The 17,759-nt window shown below is 43.2% G+C and overlaps 1 protein-coding gene across 1 annotated transcript in view; it reads left to right on the forward strand.

Moving 5' to 3' along the window:
* The first annotated feature begins 1,933 nt into the window (after positions 1 to 1,933).
* Positions 1,934 to 17,759, forward strand: part of Epb41 (erythrocyte membrane protein band 4.1) — a 123,335-nt gene continuing 107,509 nt past the window's right edge. Inside the window, exon 1 of the mRNA XM_013348311.2 lies at positions 1,934 to 2,140. The gene's annotated coding sequence lies outside the window, so the exon portion shown is untranslated. The remainder of the gene's footprint in view (positions 2,141 to 17,759) is intronic.

The raw sequence follows: 17,759 nt of genomic DNA on the forward strand, positions 1-17,759 counted from the left end.
AATATTTAATATGCCTGCATTACTCTGTGCAATAAACAAGGACAAAGTCCCCGTCCTCTCCAGCTTAGTCTTCTGGATCCAGTTTGAGAGATTCCACCAGTCTTCAGTAGATAAGGCTGCAGGGGTAAATGCTATGAAAAGTGCCGTAATTAAAACAGAGAAGGAAGCCAGGCAATAGTGGCCTGCGCACGTCTTTAATCCCAGCATTCAGGAGGCAGAGATAGGTGGATCTCTGAGTTCGAGGTCAGCCTGGTTTACACAGTGAGTTCCAAGACAGCCAGGGTTACATAGAGAAACCCTGTCTCAAAAAACAAACAAACAAACAAAAAAAAAAAAACCAAACTGAAATCAAAAACAGAGGAAGGCTGTGTGGATGGGTTGTTTTAGTCAGGTGGTTCTCAAGGGTTTTATGACTTATACTGTAGAAATGAGCTCAAACTTGACCGCAGTTGAGTGTTTATCTGCCTGCCATGTGCTTCTTAGTTGGTATTTTCATCTCTAAGAAGTAGTATAATTAACACTTACCTGAGGTCTTACTATGTCCTAGGCACTGTTTGCACCCTGTACATAGTTTAATCAGTTAATCGATTAATTAATAAATTGTTACAATAACTATGCGGTGGGATTGTTGTCATCCCTCCTCTTTTATGAGACAGAGTCTCGCGTAGCTCAGGCTGGCCTCAAACTTACTGTGCATGGAGGCTAGCCTTGGATTTGTGTTACTCCTGCTGTCGCTTCCCAAGTGCTAGGGTGACAGGCATGTCACCACTCCCAGCCTTTATTCTATTTTTATGGGTTCAGAAACCAGGCACAAAGAAGGTGAGACAATTAGGGAGGGCTGAGCACTGAACCTGAGCAGTCTGATCCCAGAGGCTGAGCTGAGATTGTGAACGGCTTTGATTCTCCAGCAGTAGGCAGTCTCGCTGGCGTGTGCAGGCTCTCGGGTCACATTGCCTGGCTTCTGATCTCCGCAGGGCTAAGCCTTTCTGCTTTGGTTTCCTCATCTCCGAAATGAAATAGCAGGACCTGTCTTATCTTCTAAGTATGTGCCGGCAACAGAACCCTCTTTCTGCCTGTGGGGAGGCAGCTCTGTTCAGACATCAGCGTGGCGGGAAGTAGAAGGGTCAAGCAGCCTCTGAAACTTCTAGAGAGAAATACACTCGTGTGCACTTCTCAGAGCAACCCTGAATTCATCTGGAGGCCAGACCGTGGAAGCTAGATTTTGAAAATAATTTTGTGGATGCCAGGCAGAAATAGGAGAATCTTAAGTGAAGACGGAAGATAGGTGAGCTCTTGGCGGGGTCTCAGCACTTTCAGGTCTTGCATAGCTGCCAGGAGAGGTGAAGTCTTACTGAATGTCAGGGTTGGAAGGGAGCCTAGAGAGAGGGTCAAGGTAGTAGATAGGTAAACTGAGGCTCAGAGAAGGGGAGTGACTTACCTGAGGTTACTAAAGGCTTGAGGGTGGGGCGTTCTTTTGGGGTAGTCTGGTCAGCTGAGCAGCATCTATGTGAATTCTGCTTTCCCTGAGGCCTCCAGATATCAGCTTCTTCCCTGGCCCTCCATAGGGCGGAAAGGTCTCACCAGCGTTCTGGTCACTAGTTGCCCCATTCTCTACACGGTTTCTTCTGGAGCCCAGAACCTGGGGTCTCCAGCGCCAGACCGGGTTCGATTTGCGCGTGCGCACAGCCGCCAGACCCTTGCTACCCCCCCTTTCTCTTTTTTTCCTCCCCCCCCCCCACCTCTCCTTACCGCTCTTGGGGAGGGGGAGGTAAGACGCGGGAGCCCGAACAGGGTCTCAGCCAATGCGCTGGCGGGCCGCGGGCCCGGCCTCCTCCTTCCCTCCGCGCGGCCCAATAAGAATTTACTACAATGTTGTGGCGAGCCGGGGGGGAGGGGCGCGGGCGGGCCGCGGGCCGCGCCGGCCTCTGCTCGCCGAGGAAAGGCGGGAGGGCGCGCGCCGGGGCTGCCTGCTCGCTCTCTCCCTCGCTCGCTCGCTCGCTCCCTCCCTCGGCCGGCGGGTTTAGTCAGCCCGCCTGCAGCCGACGAGCCGCAGAGGGCCGGAGCCTCGGACGTCGCCGCCGCCGCCTCCTGCCATTGTTCGTCGGGCTGAAGCTGCTGCTGGCGCGGCCGGGAGCCACTGGTGAGGCGAGGCGCGCGCGCGAGGGAGCGCGAGGCGAGTCAGTGGGGGGCGCGGCGCTGGCCCCGAGGGGACGGTCCGGGCGGCCGCGGAGCCGCCGCAGCCTTTGTCTCCAGCCCCCCCTGCAGGCCCGGGAGCCGGGGTGCGGGCTCACGCGGGGAGCCGGGGGGCTAGAGGCAGGGACGCGGCGGCCTGGGGAGCCGGTGGGAGGGGGGCGGCGGCGGCCGGGGTGCTGCTGTGGAGAGCGCAGGGAGGGGGGAGCGCACCGGGCCTCGCGTCTCAAAGTTCAGCCTGGGGTGTCTTCCCGCGGAGGGGTCCTCGGCCCGTGCCGGCCTGTCAGTCACCGCGCGGTGGGCGGGAGCCCCGGCAGGAAACCAGGTGGGCAGCGGTGCGAAGGTGCTGGTGCCACCGGGGACGGGGAGGCTGGGCAGACGAGTCAGGCGGCATCCGAGGGCGCGGGGCGCTTCGCAGCGCTCCCAGGCCTTCCAGAATCCCCTCGGATCTCAGAGCCCGCCGGATCCGGTGCCTTGCTTCGTGATCTTCAGGGGTCCCAGGGAGCCAAGGGTTAAAGCTATTTTCTCAGCTCCGTGACCTCCTTTTTCAGTTCGCGCAGCTGTCGGCTTGGAAATCGTTCCCGGCTTGCTGGGCTGCCTGTACCTGTGGCGATCCTGGAGCTGGGCTCGCCCTCTGACTTCATCTCCAGGTGGATGCTCCTGGAGGGAGCTTCTGCCCAAACAGGGTCGTCCTCCCCGGGAACACGCGTTCTCTGCAGACAGAAAGCGGTCTTACCTGGAACAGATCGCTGGCGGGCTGCTTTGGGGTCACACGGCAGCGACTGTCGTCCTGTTGGTCCCTGAACTGTCCCCTACCATAAATGACTAGCCTGTGGAGACTTGGGTTTTTTTTTTGTTGTTGTTGTTGTTGTTGTTTGTTTTGTTGGTTTGTTTTTGTGTTTTTCAGAGATGCTGAGAGGTTTATTTTTTTCTTTTAATTTTAGTAGTCCGGTGATTTCACAGCTACTATTTTGTTCCTTCTGTTTTTAGGGAAAATTGCAAGAAATGGTTCCGTTTGTGTCCTGAGGGCTATTAGAGCGGGTCTGTGCTCTCTTGGGGACCCACTGTACTCCATGCAGTTGCTCAGGACTGTTCTCCCTGTTCTTACTCTGGTAGAAAGATTGCAGTTGGTTTGACCCTTTTAGTGAAGCGGATAGACACCACACCCTTTATGTAATTCTTCTCGTCTTAATTTCGCTCTTTTTTTGAAGAAGTTTCTACTCTTCACTTTCCTAACCTTTTTCTTCTCTCCCTTTTTGGTTTTTGAAATGGGGTTTCTCTGTGTAGCTCTGGCTGTCCTGAAACTCGCTCTGTAGACCACGCTGGCCTCCAACTTAGAGAGATCACCTGCCTCTTCCTCCTGAGTGCTGGAATTAAAGGCATTTGATACTGTAGCTGGCCACTTTCCTTATGATTAAGATAGCTATTGTTCAGATGCTTTGGGATGGAAGTACTGCATGTCTTTGCCATTTTAAAAAGTAAAGCCAATGTTGATCCCAGGCTCAGCATAGTAACCTAATTTTTCTACTAATGAAGTCATACTCCCGCCGGGCGGTGGTGGCGCACACCTTTAATCCCAGCACTCGGGAGGCAGAGGCAGGAGGATCTCTGTGAGTTCGAGACCAGCCTGGTCTACAAGAGCTAGTTCCAGGACAGGCTCCAAAACCACAGAGAAACCCTATCTCGAAAAACAAACAAACAAACAAAAAAACAAATGAAGTCATACTCCCCCCACTGTATAAGTACAGGTTTAGAAATAAATACTTAAAATCTTTAGACCTCACTAAAATTCTTTCAGCATTATACCAGTGTTTTATATCAAATAGGTACACTTTTGTCTTCAGTTTGAGTTTAAATTTTTCATTGGTCTTTTTAAATTTTTTTTTTCAGAACTGAGGACCTAGGCAAGCTCTCTGCTAGTAAGCTAAATTTCCAACTTCTACTTTTTTAAAAAAATTTAATTTATGTGTATAGGTGTTTTGGCTGCATGTACGTATATGCAAGACATGTTTGTGGAGGCTAAAAGGCATCGGATCCCTTGGAACTGGAGTTACAGTTGTGAGCCACCACCCGGGTGCAGGAAGTTGAACCCAGGTCCTTTTCAAGGGTAGCCAGAGCTCTTAACTGCTGAGCAACTTTCCTTCCTTCCTTCCTTCCTTCCTTCCTTCCTTCCTTCCTTCCTTCCTTCCTTCCTTCCAGCAGTCTTGCTATGTAACTCAGTCTTAGCCTCAAATTCAAGATCCTTCTGCCTCAGCTTCCCAGTGCTGGGATTATGAAAATGAGTGTGTCACCACACCTAGCTCAACTCTAACAAATTGAAAATTAGATATCCAGCTTCCTATCATCTCATCCCTTAGTTTGTGGTTGCTCAGTGTGTATAGCTGTCTTGAAACAGGGTATGATTGCATAGTTTAGGCTGATCTCAAACTCAGTATAATTGCTGATCCTTGGCCTCAGCCTCTTTAATAGGATTAAAGGCAGAGGCCTCTACACCGAGAGGTTTATAGTCTTTAATATTATTTTATGTCTGTGGATATTTTGTCTGGTGTACCTGTGTATGCCTGGTGTTTTTGGAGGTCAGAAGAGGGGGTGTCGGATCCCCTGGAACTAGAGTTCCAAATGGTTGTTAGTTATCATGTAGGTCCTGGGTCTTGAACTCATGTGCTCTGCAGGAGCAATAAGTGCTCTTAACCATTGAGCCGTATCTCCAGTGAGGGTGTTTATGGTCTTTATTTCAAACAAATTCATACTTTTAAGTGCATACTTAAGATGCCATTTGTTTTGCCTTCCTCCTGTTCCTAAGAAAGATTCAGAGTTAAATTGTTTGGGAGGGACCCTGTCTAAAAGCCATGAGATTCTTGAATTCTGCAGGTGCTTTTAATATGCTTGCCATTAGATTGTGATATTCTTCTGCCTGTAGATTTTGGTGGGATGGGTAGAGTTTCCATTACTCTTTGAATATACAAAATTGGTGATCATGACCTGATTTCATAGCTCTGGAATATCAGTGGCCATCAGGGCCCGAATTTGGTTCTGAAGTCAAGAGTAGCATATGTTTAGACCACAGTCTGTTTCCTTGTTATCTAAGAAGCAGGCTGGTGCCCACTGTGGTGCTGCCAGCGTATTTTTCCAAGAGTTACTGGGTTGGCGATTAGTCAAATGCATATTCAGAAGCGGATTCATCGCCACCTCTCAAGGATTTGTTTTTCCTCCAGTTGCTTGGACAGGACATCACTTACCTTATTTTGTTTGTGAACTAAGCAATAATAATTTCAATTACTCTTTTCTTATGAAAAACTTCGCTTTTTTTTCTCTGAATAAAATCTGCAAAGATGAAATTTTTACAAGGATTTCCCCTGTATCGATCAATTACAGGCATTATTTTTAAAAGAACCCAGCATTACTAGACGGTAGTTGGCTGCGTTCATGGTAGCTTTCAGCTAGCGGTAAGGCTGGATGCCAAATCTATGTGTAGCTTTTTGTTGTCAGTTATAGTTCTTGATGCGTCACCTACACGGTGTGCTCTTTTCCTGAGCGAGTTCATGGTGTGTCAGGTAAAACGCAGTGTAAGCAATACTCTGGAGAGCACACAGAGTTGGATTAGCACTTTGGCTTCCTCTGCTGCTGTTTAATGAGTGCGTGGTGAGAAGGATAAAGGAAGAACCACAGCAGTGAGTACCGGTCAGAGTTTAGAGGCCTTGGGAAGGAGAATGGGTGTGATGATCTCATCTAGAACAATCTTGCTGGTCCTTCAAATACCAGTTTTAGGAAAGTGTAGTAGGAGAATCAGATTATGGTTAAGTTTGTTTTCATTTATTTTTCTGAGTGTTTTGTTTTTTTGAGATGGGGTTCCTCTGTGTGTAGTCCTGACTGTCCTGGAACTCGCTCTGTAGCCCAGAGTGGCCTCAAATTCACAGAGTTCCACCTACCTCTGCCTCCCAAGTGCTGTGATTGAAGGCATGTGCCACCACCTCCTGACTTGAATTATTTTTATTTGAATAAGATTTCAAACATCTTGAAGTGTTTAGAAAAATAGGTAATTATTTGAGAATAAGAAAAATACCATGTGACTCTTATAATGTCAAGGACGGCTGGAGAGAGCTTTAATATCTCTAACCCATTTGTCATCAGCATCCGCCAAAGTAACTGAAAGTAAATATGCAGCCTGAATAGAGAAATTGGAGTGTGATGTGCAAATATTCCCTCTCTTTACAGTCAGAGTGCTTCCTTTGATGTTCTTTCATTATAGAAATTCTAGCATCGTGTTTACTCTACTACATTGAAAATTTATTTTTATTTTATATGTTTGAGTGTTTGCCTGAAAGTACATATGTGTACTATTTGTATGCCTGGTGCCCACCAGGGCCAGAAGAGGCGTTGGATTCCCTGGACCTGGAGTAACGTGTTCTGAGCTGCATTATGGGTTCTGGGAACCAAACCAGAGTCCACAGTCAATACTTTTAACCACTGAGACATCTCTCCAACCCCTTATTTTTCTATTTTTTATTCTACTATTTCACTTATGAAAATCAGTTCTGTTTTTTCAATTATCTCTTTATTATCTCCAAGATAAACCCATGTGGATTAAATTAAACTTTGATTGTTTATTGGGCTCTCATTCTTTACCTTCCATGGCTTTGGATTCTTTGAGTTTCTTCCTTTCAGTTAATCTAGGCTCTCACCAATCATTCTTGATTCCCATAATTTATAATTTATATTGCCTATAAAGATTAGAATTGTTTTTTTTTTGGCTATGTGACTTGGAGCTTAGATATGGTTACAGTAATCTTGACAGAGTGAATTTGAAGGGGAAAGATTGTTTGATGAAATAGGTAAGATTTTAAAATAAAATTTTAGTAAAAAAAAAATAGGTAAGAACTATGACCATGAATTTATATTGATAAAATAGATTGGAAAAAAATCAGTAGCCTCTTTATACTTTACTCTCTCTACTATGGCATTTGTGTGGGTTCTGAGGATCCAAACTCAGGTCCTTATGCTTATGGTGAGGGCTTTAACCAGAGAGCCATCTCGTCAGCGTTGCAGCAATTGCTTATATGCCAGATATGTCCTATGAAACTAGTACTTGCCATGAAATCTTAAGGGTTGTTTGAGTATATCACTTTATAAAGAAATACTATTTGACTTGTGCGTCAAGCATATGTTTCACTTTTTTTATTTTTTGTTTTTTAAGACATGTTTTCTCTGGGGCTGGAGAGATGGCTCAGCGGTTAAGAGCATTGCCTGCTCTTCCAAAGGTCCTGAGTTCAATTCCCGGCAACCACATGGTGGCTCACAACCATCTGTAATGAGGTCTGGTGCCCTCTTCTGGCCTGCAGGCATACAGGCAGACAGAACACTGTATACATAATGAGTAAATAAATAAATATTTTTTAAAAAAGACATGTTTTCTCTGTAAGTATGTGTTTTAATTTGCCAGTTTGAAGTGTTACATGTATTCATTCATGTGAAGGGTATTTCACCTTGGTAATGCACTAGGAACATGTTGTTGATATTCACTCCCTACTACTACCTTAGTTTTTAGCCATATGGACTCACAGGCAGAACTGTCAAGGGCTCCAAGGATTTAAGCCCTCAAATTTTACCTGGCAACCATTTCAGCATGCAAGAGGGACACATGAAGTCAGCCTTACAGTGAAGGCTTTCTCTTTCTCTTTTCTCTTCCTTTCTACCACCCACTTGCTGTTTCTTGCCCATTTTCTTTTAAAGAAAATGATTCAGTGAATTGATACTGTTGCTAGCTTACTACCTGCAGAGTCCTGCCAATCCTGATAGTATTATGCAATTACATAAATCCTTTTTTTATAGTGTCATATGATATTGTATATATGCCCTCCCACACATGTGTCTTTAGAGTAATTTTTTTTTCCATCTGGTATTGGAATGAGCTCTTTGTTAGGTTATTTTTAAATCTTCCAGCTTTCTTGGCATCCTCAACACTCAGAATAACACAATTGCTCTGGGAGGCGAGAATACCCACATAGTCTATTAGTAGCTTTTTCGGTGGAAATGGAAGCAGCGTTTTATTTTTAAAATCATACCCTGTGTTCCTTACAGGCAAAACATAGACATTTTATGTTTCCATAGTCTCTGGTAATTTTGTCAGGTAGAAAAAAGTCGGTTGTTACCAAGTAGTTAAAAGGGATGTACTTATGTCAGGGCAATGATCCCAAAGCTATTTTAGTCTCTGAAGGTTTATTGGTGTTCTTTTGAGCTCTTACAGCATTTGCATATTTGCTAGATATGTCATCTGATGCTGGTACTCACCGTAAGACAGTCAGCTTTTAGAAAGCAAAGGATTATCACTATTGCCCCTTCTTGTACCTCCCTCCCCAGTGCAGATACGGTTTAATGCATTAGCTAGACTTACAACATAGGGTGTGTAGTATGATGTGAATGTGAGGATAATTAAGATTTATGATCTGTGTTGTAATTCTGTTTCTAGATTCGTATTTCTGTCCTTCCTTCCTTCCCTCCTCTGTCCTTCTGTATGATATCTTCTTGAAGTTGAAGAAGTCAGATACTTTATACTTCCAAAACATTTTAGTGTACATTTCTGAAGAATAAAGCTATTACCTTACATAAGCGTAACCCATGGTTATATGCCTAAGACAGTAATAGCATTCCATAATATCAGTCAATACCTAGCCCAAATTTAGATGTCCCTAGTTAGGTTTTTTAAAAAAATTATTTATTGGTGGTGTGTATATCTATGATGCGTATGTGTGGGTACAGAGGCCAGAAGACAGCTCTGTGGAGTCAGTTCTATCCTTTTTCCATCTTATGCATTTTCCAGGGATTGAATTCAGGTTGCCAGACTTGTGCCTTTACCCACTGAGCTATTTCAGCAGCCCTCATTAGATTTTTAAATGTAAATATTTGATCATATCTCCCTCATTTCCTTTAATCTAGAACAGTACTTACCCCCCCCCCCCACACACACACACTTGCCATTAACTTTGGTAAGTCCTGGTGCCAGCTGATTGTAGAATGTTCTATTCTGAATTTGCCTGATTGTTCCCTTAAGGTTTTGTTTAATTTGTTCTTCTATTTGCTTTGTTTCCTATAAACTAGAAATTTATCTCTGTAGCTTTGATTAGACGTAGGTTAAACATTTTTGGCAAGACTTCTGCATGATGTGTTCTTTGTTTTGAATCATATCAGGAAGTTCAGAATGTCAGGCTGTTCCACAATTAGTGTTGCTAATCTGGCCACCTGGTTAAAGTGGTAACCACTGTGTAGTGGTGTATGCTTTAGTATTTGTGGAGAAACTTTGACGTTGTAAATATCCTGTTCCCAATTACCTGTTCTCATTGGTTTTGGGCATCTGTGGATCCTTGGAGGTTTACATATATTGTTGGCTCTTAGAAATGAATCTGGAGGATTTAAATTAGGAAAGAAAAGAAAGATAATGAACTCCTTTTGCTGTTCAAGTACACGGGTTTCCCTGTGCAAATCTGATTTCTTGTACCCCCCCCCCGATTTGTTCCTAAAATTAGAGGATTATATTGGAGTGGAACATAACCACTGGGGTTCCTAACATGTAGGCCTAAAGGTTCTCAAGATACGTCATGAGGGTGTCTTTTTCTCTGAAGCTGGGTTTCCAGGTGGTTGTGAGCTGTCTGACAAGGATACTGGGAGCTAACTCAGTGCTCTTAACCACTGAGCTATCTGTCCAGCGCCTAGACGTTTTGCTCTTGATTTTTGTTATTTTTTGTGTGTGCATGATGCTGAAGATCAAACCTCTAGCATCTTGTGCATGCTAGACAAGCAGTTCCCCTTTGAGTACATCCCAAGTCCTTGATGTTTTGAGACAGGGCTATGTAGCCCAGGCTGGTCTTGACCTGTGGTCTTCCTGTCCATCACCCTGAGTGCTGAGATTATAGGGGAACACTAACACCACACCTTGCTTATAGGTTACATTTTAGTGAGACGGTACAGCTAAATGGTAAGTTGGTGATAAGAAACAAGGCATTAGATTTTACTGAGGAATGGGGAAAGCAGAGTAAGAGAACAAAGAGTAAGGTTGGGGGGGTTAATATTTTAGATTATAGAGGTCAGAGATAACCTTTCCGAGGTGTCATTTGAGCAGAATTCTGGATGAAGTAAGGGGCATCTGGAGGACCAGAAGTGTAGGCAAGGTTTAACATGAGAAGGATTAAGCTTATTTGGTGTGGTCTTTGCAGTTTTATCTATTTTATCTATATAGTGTATGTTTACGTGTATATGGACATAAACACTAGCAAATGCATGTTGTGGGTGGAGAGGTCAGGTTCTTTCTACCATGGGTTCCCGTGGTCAAGCTCAGGTTATCAGGTGGAGCCATCTCACTTTCCTTGTTTGGTGTGTTTGAGAAACATGAAGTTAGTGTGCACAGTGAGTCAGAATGATGTAGGGTGAGCGTCGAGTTCAGATGTCATAGGTAGGAAGGGTAAGCCTTTCAGTTCTCTGTGTTCATGTCTTTGCATGTTAACGTAAGCAGGGTTCTTGGAAGGATTTTGAGAAGAGGAATGGTGTACTCATTCGTTCACTGCATATTGATGATCCATAATGAGCAGGATCCTGTGAATACACGTGATCATAAAAGAATGTAGAAGACATGCTCCCGCCCTAAAGGAGTTTAATGATCTGGTCTGAGTAGGACAGATTGGGCACCTACACAGAAGAGCGGGAGTGGCACACACATACAGAAAAAAGCAGAGTCAACCTGTGCTAACATTTCTGGCTCTTCTCTGGCTCAACACATCCCCAACAGGATTCACTGGGGCCTATTTAGTACGCCCCTTCATTGATTGCTTAGTGTGGTCCAGGCTCCGTGCTGGGTGCTGTGTAGATATAATGTAGATGTTAAAGAATATGGGCTTTGGGGTAATGCTTTGTTTTAAATTCTAGTATCAGTCTTTAAGTAGCGGCCATGGACAAGTTAATTCGTATCTGTAACATTTTATTCATTCTATAATATGGGGATAGTCTATACCTTTAATGTTGTTATGATTAAATGAGCTAAAGGTAGGATGTTAAGTCTGAGTATTTACGTTTTTGAGGTGCTGACACATGCTAGGCACGCACCCTGCTGTGAACCACATCCTTTGTCCTGTGTGATGTTCTTAGAGTCATGCTGACATAGATGCTGGTCAACATGATTTTCACAGGTCATTGGAGTGTTACCAATCCTGCTTTACATTGTAGGTAGCAAGTTAAAAGTTCAGTGACTTGCTTAAAATTTCACAGTTGAAAATTGGCGTCAAGAGGGAAGTCTTACTAGGACCCTTTTGCTTGCTCAGCACGTCTATGAGCAAGTGGGGGATAGGAGATTGGGGATATAAACCTTTTCCTGTTAAAACTGATGAGTTCTTAGTAATTGCTATCTTACGAAAGTTCTTTTCTTTGCTTGTATTTCTTGTGTAAAATGAGGATGACATCCTTATTTCAGGTAATAGACGTGTAGTATGTGCCCATCACACAAAGATATTAAATAAGTGCTATTTCTCTTTTCCCTTGGATAAACTACGACCTCATGGTCATGAGGGCAGTAACTGCCTTTCCTTCCCTCCCTCCCTCCTATTTCTATCCTTGCTTCTCTCTCTGCCTTTCTCCCTCCTTCCCTCCCTCCCTCTCTCCTTTCTTCATTCCTTTCTCTCTGCCAGAGTTTCATGTGCCCCTAGACTGGCCGTGAAACTTGCTATGTAGTTGAGGGTGACTTTGAACTCCACATCTCTTTCCTTCATCTCTCAGATGTTAGGATTGCAGGTGTTTGCCATCATTCTAGGTTCATATGTATGTATGTATGTATGTATGTGTATATATATGTATGTTTGTATGTATGTATATACACACATATATGCACACATACATCTGCATGTTTGCCTGCTCGCCAAAAGAGGGTACCAGATCTCATTACAGATGGTTGTGAGCCACCATGTGGTTGCTGGGAATTGAACTCAAGACCTCTGGAAGAGCAGTCAATGTTCTTAATCTCTGAGCAATCTCTCCAGTCTCCTCTTTTAAATATTTTTGACTAGTGTATTATTACTGTAGTTGTGTGTGTGTGTGTGTGTGTGTGTGTGTGTTTGTGTACATGTGCATGATGTCTGCATGTGTGGAGACCAGAAGCAAGCTTTGTGGCATCAGTTCTCTTTCCATCTTTATATGGGTTCTGGGATTGAACCCAGGTTTCCAGGCTTGCTTAGTTTTACATTCTATTTGTACCTGTTTCTACTGAAATTGGATATCTGTCCGTATAATTACTATATGTAAGTATGTAATACAGTTATATAAAAAGCATTAGGTTTTGTCTAGTGTTGGTCTTTGGTTTTGATTTAGACTCATACTGAAATTTTTAAGCTCTCTTTTGAGTGTTAGCCTGTGCGCAGCGTTAGGCTGTGTTCTAAAGACCCATTTCACAGCAAGTCTGGCTTCATAGCTTCATTTCCGGGTTGGTAGGATACAGTTATGCGGTTGGTGTCTCCATTGTTGCTTTTATCTTTTGAAGCAGATGTGAAAGTAAACATACACACTTGAAAAACAGGAAGGGGGTTGCTCTGGGAGGGTGCTTTTCACGGCAACTTTTACTCAAGCCACGTAATCTTAAGAGTCTCGAATCTGTTAGAAAAGATATGGTGCCTCATTTTTAAAAAGTAAATATTTAAAGAAAATGCAGTTTAATCAAGTCATGAACGTACATATACTTTCGCTTTTTACACATTTTGGAGAAGTAGTTAATGTTCCTGTTTTAAGTTGAAACAGAGAACTGAGATGATTTTTCTTCATAGTGCTGAGTATCAGACTCAGGGCCTCTTCTGCTAGCAAGACCCCTGACTCTCTGCCCCTGAGCTATGCTCCTGCCCTCGATTATATTAGAACCACCCTAATCCTAGGTTCTCTTTCTGCTTGGAGGAACTTTCAACAAGGAAATGTGGAGTTTTTGACTTTTTAGGGTATCTGTTCTGGTGGTATTGTGCTTGAGCTTAAAGTACAGCCCTTAAGACAATATTTTTCTACTCTGGGTCTTTGTTCCTAATATAGGGAATATCATATTGAATGCTAGCTATAAATCCGGTTCTACCCTGCAGGCCTTCTGGACTAATTAAGTATTCTATCCTTTTCTTTATTTTTTGAGCCAGGGTCTCACTATGTAGCTCTGGCCTGTCTGGAACTTACTATGTACCAGGCTGGCCTCAAATTTACAGATCTCCTTGCCTCTGCCTCCCCAGTGCTGGGATCAAAGGTGTGTGCCAGCTACCATATCCAGCCAAATATTTTTCTTTGATATCAGTCCACAAAGAAGTTTTATTTATTTATTTGTTATTTATTTTTTTGTGTGTGTGGTGTGTGTTCATGTGTATACATGAGTGTGGAGGAGGTGTGTGGGAGGAGGGTGTGTGTGGAGGCCCAAAGTTGACTTTGGGTTTCTTCTTTGATTACTCTGTATTTGTTGAGGCAGAGTCGTTTGGACCCAGAGCTAACCAGTTCCAGCTAGTCTATAGCCAGCTTGGGGATTCCTTATGGCTTGTGCTTAAATCACAGGTGGCCATCACGCCTGCCTTGCCTGCCTTTTACATGTGTTCTTGGGATCTGAACTCAGGTCCTCATGCTTGCATAGCAAGCACTTTGTCCACCGAGCCAGCTCTCCGGTCCCACAGAGAATTTTGTACTGCTTTATTGAAAATCTTTCTCCCCCCTTTCTTCGTCTTCTCAGGACGACTCTTTCCCATACTTTCTACTGATAGTACTTTGAGGATACATTTGTGTTGTCTCGTTTTTTTGAGACAGGGTCTCTATCTATCTTTGACTGTTTTGGAATTCACTGTATAGAACAGGCTGGCCTCAGACTCAAAGATATCCACCTGCCTCTGCCTCCAGAGTGCTGGGGTTAAAGGTGTGCCTACCATGCCTGGTCAGTATTTTGAGGGTAATGTGATGTTGGAGCTAGTAAGGATACAGGTTTTGGAGTCAGACATGGGTTTTCAGTAATGTTATGTTTTGATAGGAAAAAGAAAGTTTTCTACTGTACTGAATAAAACGATCATCCAGACTTGGCTTTGAAAGCGTTTCTGCATGTAGGGCAGAGTAATTGGAGATCATAGTAAGGACTTTTGTTCCTAAAGATTCTTCTTCCCCTGGGGAGTTCCTTGCTGACCTCAGGGAGTGCAGCTTTCTCTTCCATTTTCTGTCCCAGTGGAGAGCCTTCTCTTAAAACTCATGTAGTCCACAGCTGAGACCCGCCTGGAACATGCTGTGCCCATCTTATAGGCTTAGACCTTAGAGATTTAACGGAGAAGCATGTGCAGTACTAATATGGCTCTCTGTAACATGGCTTAGAAGGAACACTGCCCTACCTCAGGATGTGCTTGTCTTTGGGATATTTCCCTTTCATGGCCTGCAACGCATATCTGCTTTCTGGTGGAAAAGCCATTTTCCCCTTCCCTCTTGTATACACCCTTTACCCTATCTTCCCCCCACCATGCTCCTGTCCCAGTCTTCTGCATGTTGTAATTACAGGTCTATGCCACCATACCTAACCAAGAGTTTTATATTCCGTAGAGTAGATCTTTTTCAGACATACGATATTGTTCTTTTACATTCTGTGTCTTGTCTTTTCACTCTTTTGATGGGAGCACACTCCACCTCCAAGTCAGGAATTGAATTCAGAACCTCAAACATGCACTTTATCCCTGCGCTGCATATCCTACCAAGTGTATGTGCATGTGAGGTTCTTTTTTACAGATAAGGGAGATTTTATATCTGCTGCTGTTTCCTAGCTCCTGTTTTTTTTTTTTTTTTTTTTTTTTTTTGCTAGTTCCCCTATACTGCCAGTCTTTGTGTGCAGTGCGTTTTAAAGACCTTAAGGTTTTTCTTTAATTTTTTTTTTTTTAACCACAAGTCCTTACCTTTGCTATATAATGAATCACTTTCAACTTAGTGACTTAAAACCTTTTCATGATCCGCAGTCAGAGCCATGAAAAAGCTTTGTGAAATGGCTCATTTCTCCTGTGTGGCACAGGCAAGGGTCTCCATTTCAGTGGCTGACCTGAAGCTGGAGCATCCACGATAGCCTTACCCTCTGTGATTCTGACACTAGATGGGCAACTTCATTACAGAGCTGTGATTAATTATACCATTGGTCACTGGCTATTAACCCAGGCTTCAGCTGTTTTCCTCTCTCAGGAGGTTGAGGGGTAAAACTAAAAGTTGGTCCCTCTGTAAGCAGCCCTCTTCCCAGGCTTTTCCAGGAGCCCTGATTGTCAGTTATCTCTGTTGCATTGAAATGCTACGCACTACTGGGAATTTCAAGAATTTTAGGAGCTGGAACAGAGGGCAAATGTGTATTTCTTTTTATATCACAGTACCATACTAGGTAACATGTAGCTTTATGGATTTCATTCTCCCAACCTTTCTTTTATTTGTTCCAGTGCAAATTCCTTTAAATGTCATAGGATATCAGTGTAGTTGACTGGCAGAGAAGCATTGCTTGCATGCTTAAGCAAATGACGGCTTCAGCTCTGACCGGCAGAACAAACAAATTAAGGTGTTACTTTGGAACTGTCCCTTTATTCCAGGGAATAATTATTTAAAAACTAACTTTAAAGCTGAGAATATCATTCTATTTTTAAATCTTTATGTTTCTGTGTAATAGTTTGCTATCTAAAATGATTCTACCTAGTAATATTGTGAACTAAATTGACTCTGGGTGTGCTGTATTGTCCTTATGAATGTGAAATCTCTCTTGATACGTAGATGTCTGCTGAGAAACATATGCAGACAGTATTTTGTTTTCCTATTTTTATTTTTTTTCATTTTTTTTTTTTTTGGTTTTTTGAGACAGGGTTTTTCTGTGTATCTTTGGCTGTCCTGGAACTTGCCTTGTAGATCTGGCTGGCCTCAAACTCACAGAGATTCACCTGCCTCTGCCTCCTGAGTGCTGGGATTAAAGGCGTGCGCTACCATATCTAGCCAAACACTATTGTAGATACTGTGTATTTCTGAAGGGAATCTGAGACATAGTTCTTCTCCCTTTTTTTTGTCATTTTTCCACATACATGCACAGGTATGTATGCATGTGTGTGTGTATGTATATCCATCCATCCATCCATCCATCCATCCATCCATCCATCCATCCATCTCTCCCTCTCTCTCTGTCTCTGTCTCTGTCTCGGTCTCTGTCTCTCTCTCTCTCTCTCTCTCTCTGAGAGAGAGAATATATATTCTTTTGAGATAGTATATTGTGTTATTCAGGTTGACCGCAAACGTACTGTATAGCCAAGGATGACCTTGAATTCCATCCATAGGCTTCCACCTCCCAAGTGTTTCCACCATTTCCTGACTTGTACTTTTACCATATTGGTAAAGGTGGTGTGCATATCTCTTTAAGGATTTCTCTGTCACATAATGGAATTCAGCTAATTTTTATTTATGACAATGACTAATTAATATTTGCAGTTTAGAATTAGAAAAAGTTTATGTCGATGTTTTTACGTGTATAGGTGTTTTGCCTGTGTTTTAGTTGTTATTCCGTTGCTGGGGTGAAACATCATGACCAAGACAACTTATAAAATAAAGCATTTAATCAGGGACTTGTCTACAATTTCAGAGGGTTGGTCTGTGATCATCATGGTCAGGAGCTAGGTGGCATTAGCTGAGAGCCCACATCTCATAGGGAAGCTGCAGGCAGAGAAAGTGTGAGATTGGGCCTGGCATGGGTTTTTGAAACCTCAGAGCCTACCCCCAGTGATACACCTCCTCTAACAAAACCACACCTACTCCACACTTCTTAATCCTTCCCAAACAGTTCTACTAACTAGGAACCATATATGAGCCTTTGGGGTCTTTCTCATTCAAGCCACCACAGTCTGCATGCATGTGTGGGCACAGCATGCTTGCCAAAGAGGGGGTCAGATTCCTTGGAACAGAGCTGCAGCTGTTGTGAGCTACTGTTTGTGTGCTAGGAACTGAACCTGGGTCCAGTGCAAGAGCAAATGTTCTTAACCACTGAGCTATCTCTCCAGTCCCTTAGTTCAGAGGTTTTAAGTTAGTGGTTTTTAAAGAAGTTGTGTCGTGGATCCAGACACAGCACACACAAGGACAGAGATGAGATACTATCTTATCTCTGAAGGACAAAAGGAATTTTATAACTCTAATGAAAAAAGGTTTTGAGGGCCAGTAAAATATATTAGTTTTATGTATGTATTTGCTTTTGTTTAATTTAGAAAACAGCCTATATGTTATGAGTTATTAGACTATAATGTGTGTTGACAGCTTAATATTTTCAAGTTTAATTGTTTTGTAAACTCCTTAGCTATGTGTGACACAAAAACAATAAGTTTCCTTTCAGTGCTACAAAATCCTGTTGGCTTGTTGGTTTAGATCAGCATCTAATAGATTTACCAGAACTGGAGTAGTGCCTTGGGCTGCTATTATATTTGTGAGTCAGTGTCCCAACTGTAACAGGAGAATTAATAGTGTATGCTATATAGTTCACCATTGAAGATCTGTCCATGTCTTTTGTAGATGGAAGTTTCTGTTTAACCCAGTCTTCTTTTTGGTTTTTT

The sequence above is a fragment of the Microtus ochrogaster genome, chromosome 10 (assembly GCF_000317375.1).
Source record: "Microtus ochrogaster isolate Prairie Vole_2 chromosome 10, MicOch1.0, whole genome shotgun sequence".
Taxonomy (NCBI): Eukaryota; Metazoa; Chordata; class Mammalia; order Rodentia; family Cricetidae; genus Microtus; species Microtus ochrogaster.